The sequence below is a fragment of the Babylonia areolata genome, chromosome 25 (assembly GCF_041734735.1).
Source record: "Babylonia areolata isolate BAREFJ2019XMU chromosome 25, ASM4173473v1, whole genome shotgun sequence".
NCBI classification, from domain to species: domain Eukaryota; kingdom Metazoa; phylum Mollusca; class Gastropoda; order Neogastropoda; family Buccinidae; genus Babylonia; species Babylonia areolata.
In genome coordinates, this window is record NC_134900.1 from 26,579,877 (window position 1) to 26,587,478 (window position 7,602).

Here is a 7,602-nt window from a genome sequence, read left to right on the forward strand (position 1 = left end):
ATGTCAAGGTTTACTGACTAAGTAGATTTGTCCTTGTAAATTAACAAGTAAACAACAATGTTACCAACCAATAAGGTAATTTTTTTTTCAAAGATTTACAAATATGTCCCGTAAAAAACAAACAATTACGTTGTACACCATTGTCAACTTTTATGAATTTACCCAGATAAATCTACATTTTCTTCCCAGTTCAATATTTGGCACATCACATGTTACGTACGTTTATTCAGATTAATATTTCTTCCCAGTTATTCACTATTTATAAACACATTTTTTTGGTTCGTTTGTGTCCACATGATACTGCCTGCTCCCTATGAACCTGAACAATGTTTTGGTTTTGGTTTTTCAGCCTGTCCGGTCGGGATGGGAGATAATCCGTCTGTCTGACAAAGGTGAGTGACGTGATGGTGAATGCAGTTTGCCTGGTGGTGTGTGTTTCTGACGGTGTTTGTTTCAACTAAATGTGGTGTTTCCTCTCTGTAGCAGTGGTTAGATAACAAACAATAACCAGAATGTTTGTTTAGTCAGTGACGGACAGTTTAAAACTGTATTTATTTTATTAACTTCTCTTCACACAAAAAAATCACCTGTGCTGGTCAGGCAAACCCAGGTCCTAGAGAGGAGCGGCCTGCCCAGCATCGAAAGCTTGCTGATCCAGTGCCAGCTACGCTGGACAGGACACGTTGTCCGCATGACAGACAGTAGGATCCCGGAAATGCCACTGTATGTCCAGCTGAAGGAAGGCCACCGCGAACTTGGAAGACCCTGCAAGCGCTTCAAGGACACCTTGAAGACAAACCTCAAAGCCTGTGACACAGACATCGCTTCCTGGGAAACTGATGCCCTTGACTGCTCTCGCTGGAGGATGCTGTGCTCTAGTGGCATAAAGACGTTTGAAAACAAGAGAACGCTGGCCATTAAGGAGAAGCGTGAGCGAAGGAAGCAGGGCTCAACTTCTGGAGACGTTTTCCCTTGCAACACCTGTGGGAAGTGCTGCGCATCCAGAATCGGCCTCTTCTCCCATATGAGGACACACACCGACAGATAAGCCTGCCTGCCTACTCATCCGTCAGTCTGACGGGAGACTCCATCATCTATTTAGTTAGCGATGCAAGTGATGTGTATATCGAGTAGTTTGCTGTTTGCGGTGTTGGACGCAAAAGAAAAGAAATTCAATGTTCAATCGAAAGCGGTTGCGAAACGGAATGAAAAGTCCAAACAAAAACTTCTCCTTTTTTTAATAAAAAAAAAAATGGAGAAGATTGAAAACATAGAGTGCTTAAAGACGTATGTGAGAAATGTTTAATGATTCAGTTAATATTGCACATTGAAGTATTTCAGTCGGCAGGAAATGTATCCAAAGACCACACATAATTATTCTTTGCCCTCTGGTTCATTGAGTTGGTGACGCAAGTGGTGACGATGTGTAGGTTTGTTGACCAAGTAGTTTCCCATTGTGAAGAAATAAATGAGCACGATTTTTACCCAGCAATAACGTTTGAAAACAATGTACAGATACGCCCCCGTTTAAAGCAAATACGTTCAGCACCATCGTCAACTTTGATGTATTTACCCATATCATGCACTTTCTTCTCAGTTCAATATTTGGCACATCACATATTTTACGTCACATGAGTTTATTCAGATCAATTCGTTTGCTTCCCAGTTATTCACTTTTTGCAAATACACTCGTAGCTTCATTTGTGTCCATATGATACTGCAACCAATGAACCCCAACAATGCTTTGGTTTTCAGCCTGTACGTCCGGTCGGGATGGGAGATAATCCGTCTGACCAAGGTGAGTGAAATGTCGGTGATTGTTCCTGATGGTGGTGTTCCTGACGGTGTGTGTTTCAATAAGATGCTTGGTTTCCTCTCTGTAGCAGTTGTTCGAATAATGAATAACATCCAGAATACGTCTGTTCTAACCAGCGGTGGACTGTCTAACACCATTCAGTTTGCGATACAGGTACTTGCGTCAAATTGTATGCTGGTCGTTGTTTGGGACGCAGAAAAGAACAACAAAAAGTATAAAAATAAAGTAAAAGAAAGCAACAAAAAAAAAAGAAGAAGAAATTGGAACTTCAATAGAAAACAAGGACATAAAAAAAAACGAAACGGAATGAAATATTGAGCTCTGTTCAAACTTACACAAACTAATGAAAATAGTTAGAAAAGATTGAAAACATAGATCGCTATAAAATAAATTAATGAATAAAAAACAAATTAAAAAAAAACCCGTAGGTGGAGAACGCTAAATGATTCGGTTGTTCTTATTTGTTTCACAGTGATGTATTACAGTCGACAGGGATGCAACCACTGATAACAGTCAAATATTCTTTCCCCTTTTGGTCGAGAGAGAGAGAGAGAGAATGGTCCGATCATAATTATGTAGGTATTCCCACACATTTATTTTCTCTCTCATGGAAGAATATTGCTTGCAAAAAAACAACAAACAAACAAACCAAAAAAGAAAAAAAGAGCATCTCCCAGAATTGTTTTCATCATATATTTCCACCGCTCCGTCTCGCCGTCTGTTGTCTCTCAGTGCGTTCTCTGTCTCGCCGTCTGTTGTCTGTCTCGCCGTCTGTTGTCTGTCTCCCCGTCTGTTGTCTGTCAGTGCGTTCTGTCTCGCCGTCTGTTGTCCGTCTCGCCGTCTGTTGTCTGTCTCGCCGTCTGTTGTCTGTCAGTGCGTTCTGTCTCGCCGTCTGTTGTCTCTCAGTGCGTTCTGTCTCGCCGTCTGTTGTCTCTCAGTGCGTTCTCTGTCTCCCTGTCTGTTGTCTCTCAGTGCGTTCTGTCTCGCCGTCTCTTGTCTCTCAGTGCGTTCTGTCTCGCCGTCTGTTGTCTCTCAGTGCGTTCTGTCTCGCCGTCTGTTGTCTCTCAGTGCGTTCTCTGTCTCGCTGTCTGTTGTCTCTCAGTGCGTTCTGTCTCGCCGTCTGTTGTCTGTCTCGCCGTCTGTTGTCTCTCAGTGCGTTCTCTGTCTCCCTGTCTGTTGTCTCTCAGTGCGTTCTCTGTCTCGCCGTCTGTTGTCTCTCAGTGCGTTCTGTCTCGCCGTCTGTTGTCTCTCAGTGCGTTCTCTGTCTCTCCGTCTGTTGTCTCTCAGTGCGTTCTCTGTCTCCCCGTCTGTTGTCTCTCAGTGCGTTCTCTGTCTCCCTGTCTGTTGTCTCTCAGTGCGTTCTCTGTCTCTCCGTCTGTTGTCTCTCAGTGCGTTCTCTGTCTCCCTGTCTGTTGTCTCTCAGTGCGTTCTCTGTCTCGCCGTCTGTTCTCTGTCTCGCCGTCTGTTGTCTCTCAGTGCGTTCTCTGTCTCGCCGTCTGTTGTCTCTCAGTGCGTTCTCTGTCTCCCTGTCTGTTGTCTCTCAGTGCGTTCTCTGTCTCCCTGTCTGTTGTCTCTCAGTGCGTTCTCTGTCTCGCCGTCTGTTGTCTCTCAGTGCGTTCTCTGTCTCGCCGTCTGTTGTCTCTCAGTGCGTTCTCTGTCTCCCTGTCTGTTGTCTCTCAGTGCGTTCTCTGTCTCTCCGTCTGTTGTCTGTCAGTGCGTTCTCTGTCTCCCCGTCTGTTGTCTCTCAGTGCGTTCTCTGTCTCGCCGTCTGTTGTCTCTCAGTGCGTTCTGTCTCCCTGTCTGTTGTCTCCCAGTGCGTTCTCTGTCTCCCCGTCTGTTGTCTCTCAATGTGTTCTCTGTCTCGCCGTCTGTTGTCTCTCAGTGCGTTCTCTGTCTCGCCGTCTGTTGTCTCTCAGTGCGTTCTCTGTCTCCCTGTCTGTTGTCTCTCAGTGCGTTCTCTGTCTCGCCGTCTGTTGTCTCTCAGTGCGTTCTCTGTCTCGCCGTCTGTTGTCTCTCAGTGCGTTCTCTGTCTCCCTGTCTGTTGTCTCTCAGTGCGTTCTCTGTCTCGCCGTCTGTTGTCTCTCAGTGCGTTCTGTCTCCCTGTCTGTTGTCTCTCAGTGCGTTCTCTGTCTCCCTGTCTGTTGTCTCTCAGTGCGTTCTCTGTCTCGCCGTCTGTTGTCTCTCAGTGCGTTCTCTGTCTCCCTGTCTGTTGTCTCTCAGTGCGTTCTCTGTCTCGCCGTCTGTTGTCTCTCAGTGCGTTCTCTGTCTCCCCGTCTGTTGTCTCTCAGTGCGTTCTCTGTCTCCCTGTCTGTTCTCTCTCAGTGCGTTCTCTGTCTCCCTGTCTGTTGTCTGTCTCGCCGTCTGTTGTCTCTCAGTGCGTTCTCTGTCTCCCTGTCTGTTGTCTGTCTCGCCGTCTGTTGTCTCTCAGTGCGTTCTCTGTCTCGCTGTCTGTTGTCTGTCTCGCCGTCTGTTGTCTCTCAGTGCGTTCTCTGTCTCGCCGTCTGTTGTCTGTCTCGCCGTCTGTTGTCTCTCAGTGTGTTCTTTGTCTCTCAGTGCGTTCTCTGTCTCGCCGTCTCCGTCTACATCTTTCTCTTTTTCCCTTCTCCTCGTGTGTGTGTGTGTGTGTGTGTGTGTGTGTGTGCGCGCGCGCGCGTACGCTCTTCAAAGAGGACGATCGCGCAACAAAAAACAGCAACAACAACTAACAACAGAAACAGTATCCATTGTCAACGCAGGACTTTTCATCATCATCCTACCCCCACCTCTCCCTCTCCTCCCCCTTTGTCTAACCCCCCCCCTCTCTCTCTCTCCTTCTCACTCTCTCCCTCTCTCTCTCTATCCTGACTGTTCTCATCAACACCACTTCTACCGCGACAGATCTCTCTCCCTCCCCCCTCCCTCTCTCTCTGCCCCCCGCCCACCGTCCCCCGCACCCCATCTTCGCAGAAAGGGATGAAAGGAACTATACTACCTGTGACAGCAGCAACAGCAGCAGCAGCAGCAACAACAACAGCAGCGTGCAAACTAAAAGTTGTCAGGGCTAGAAGGGTTGTTAGGGGGGGGGGGGGGGGGGTTAGGGCGGCGGTGGCCCAGTCTTGCCTGGTGACAGCCAATTACTGTCCGGTGGTTTGGAGCTTGCTCGTGTTGTCCGGTCGGGCGACATGAAACAGGACAGCTCAGCTCTACATCAAACACACGCCGCCACCAGGCACCCTGTCAACCACGTGCAAACAGGCATGACAGGGAAGAGGGGGGGGGGGTGGGGGGGGAGCAGGATGGAAGGGTTGGGGGCTGGAGGGGGTGCGGGTGGGGGGGGGGGGGGGGGGGAGGAGGCTAGAGACAGGATGTGAGTCTGGTGCCTGGATGTCCGATAGTTGCGGGGATTTTGACACTGCTCTAGCTTTGATGTCGTGGAGAGACTGGAAGATAGCTGACAAATTGAAGATGAGGGGTGAGAAGAGTTGAGGAAAGGAGAAAAAAAAGAAAAAAAAAGAGGAAAGGTGAGAAAAAGTAAAGACTTGGGACTTGCGACGTGTGTGTGTGTGGGTGTGTGTGTGTGTGTGTGCGCGCGCGCGCGCGAGTGCGTTGCTTGCCCCTGTCAACATTTCGTAGAGTTGCATGGCAACACTGATTTCCACTGACAGTGATCATCACACACACACCGTGGACAATTTTTTTTTTTTTTAATCACTTGAAGAGCAGGAAGAGGACCGACTGTGTGTGTGAAAAACTAAACCCACCAGTCAGCCTTCAAGTCCAGGCCAGCGACGAAAAGCAATGGAAAAAGGGGAAGGGGTGTAGAGGAGAATGGAAGGGGGGGAAAAAGAAAGAAACGAGAAAGAATTAGTGAAAAGAAAGAAAGAAAGAAAGAAGAAAAAAAAAACAGACAGTATTCGTGTCATCCAGAAAATTAATCTTAACCTGGGTGGCTTCTAACCATGGGAGTTAGAGGGTGGTCTTCGGTGGCGCTTGAGGCGATAGTCACTTCCCCTCCCACTCGACCACCCCATCGCCCCGATCGCAATCCTCTGTCTCTGTCTCTCTGTGTGTCTCTGTCTCTCTCTGTGTCTCTGTCTCTCTCTGTCTCTGTCTCTCTCTCTCTACCTCTCCCTATCCCGCTGTCTGTCTCTGTCTCTCTGTCTTCCTCTCTCTCTCTCTCTCAGTGTCTTTCTGTCTCTCTCTCCCCCTCTCTCTCTCTTTCCCTAGACCTCTTTCTCTCTTTTCCCTATACCTCTCTCTCTACCCCTCTCTGTCTCTCTCTCTCTACCCCTCCTCTCTCTCTTTCTCTCTCTTTCTCTTCCTATATATATATATGTATATATATCTTTCCATCCCCCAGTCTCTCTCTCTGCCCCACTCCCCCCCCCCCCCCCCCCCCCACACACACACACCCCTCTCTCAGTGTTTCTCTCTAACCTACCCCCTTAAACCTCTCAAGCCAAGGACCGAGGACCAAAGGGCGGACTGACAGTGACACTTAACTGAGGCCGGCACCGGCAGCGAGGGCGTCCTTTTTGATGTCATTCAATTAATTTAGTAACTCGACCCGCGTCCTCCAGAACCCTCCCCCCCCCTCCCCCCCCCACCTCCTCCCCCCCCCCCCCATCCCCCGACCCCCCAGGCCCCCTCACCCCCGAACCCAAGCAAGGCTGTGCGTCAAGACAGAACTCCCCTTGTGGCTTTCCCTGTGGTTCCACCGTCGGGTGGGCGTGGCTGTTTGTGTGTGTGTGTGTGTGTGTGTGTGTGGTAGGGCTTGGAGGGGATGGGGTGGGGTGGGGTGGGGGAGGCAGGAGGGTGAGGTGTGGGTGGAGGAAGATTGGCTCAAGGGTTGGGAAGAGAGCCGAGCCAAAGAGGGGGAGATTGTGTCGAGCGAGAAGGGGATTTATTACTCTTTATGAACGCCAGATTAACTTTTAGGCCGTGACCTCCAGTCTTCTCGGGGCGTACAAAGACGCACAGGCAATAGACTGGGACCGGAAGTTAACGGGTGGTCGAGAATGGATGTGTGGGGTGGGGGGTGGGGGTGGGGGGTGGGTACGGAGGGGGAGGGGGGGTAGAGGTAGAGGTGGGGGGGGGGAATAAGGTGGGAGAGGAGAGGGGATGTCCGTTGACGCTTCACTTAAAAAAAAAAAAAAAGTTAGGGGTCTCAAACTTTACGTAATTACCGACACGTGAGCTCCATTTCTGTTTCGTGCTTTGAGGAATGTATTTGTATTGTATTTGTATTTCATTTTATCACAACAGATTTCTCTGTGTGAAATTCGGGCTGCTATACTACAGCGCCACCCTTTTTTTTCTTCTTTTTTTTTTTGTATTTTTTATTTGTTTTTCCTATCGAAGTGGACTTTTCTACAGAATTTTGCCAGGGACAACCCTTTTGTTGCCGTGGGTTCTTTTACGTGCGCTAAGTGCATGCTGCACACGGGACCTCGGTTTATCGTCTCATCCGAATGACTAGCGTCCAGACCACCACTCAAGGTCTAGTGAAGGGGGAGAAAATATCGGCGGCTGAGCCGTGATTTGAACCAGCGCGCTCAGATTCTCTCGCTTCCCAGGCGGACGCGTTACCTCTGGGCCATCACTCCATACATGTAATGTATGGATATGCATCTCACCAGACCTATGATAATGTTCCGAGCTGAATTTCTGTCGTTCGCCTTGAGGACAGTTTACGGACAAATATCAAAACTAGATATTATATTGTCAGCGACAGCTTAGAGCATACTCTGTATTTTTCCTTTTGAAGATCACTCTGTAGAGAAATGAGAATATTTCATAGAAATGCA

The 7,602-nt window shown here is 48.8% G+C and overlaps 1 long non-coding RNA gene across 1 annotated transcript in view; it reads left to right on the top strand.

Moving 5' to 3' along the window:
• Window positions 1–348: 348 nt before the first annotated feature.
• Window positions 349–7,602, top strand: part of LOC143299656 (uncharacterized) — a 34,185-nt gene continuing 26,931 nt past the window's right edge. The window contains exons 1-2 of the long non-coding RNA XR_013057552.1: window positions 349–392; window positions 1,756–1,798. This is a non-coding gene — a long non-coding RNA (uncharacterized LOC143299656). The remainder of the gene's footprint in view (window positions 393–1,755; window positions 1,799–7,602) is intronic.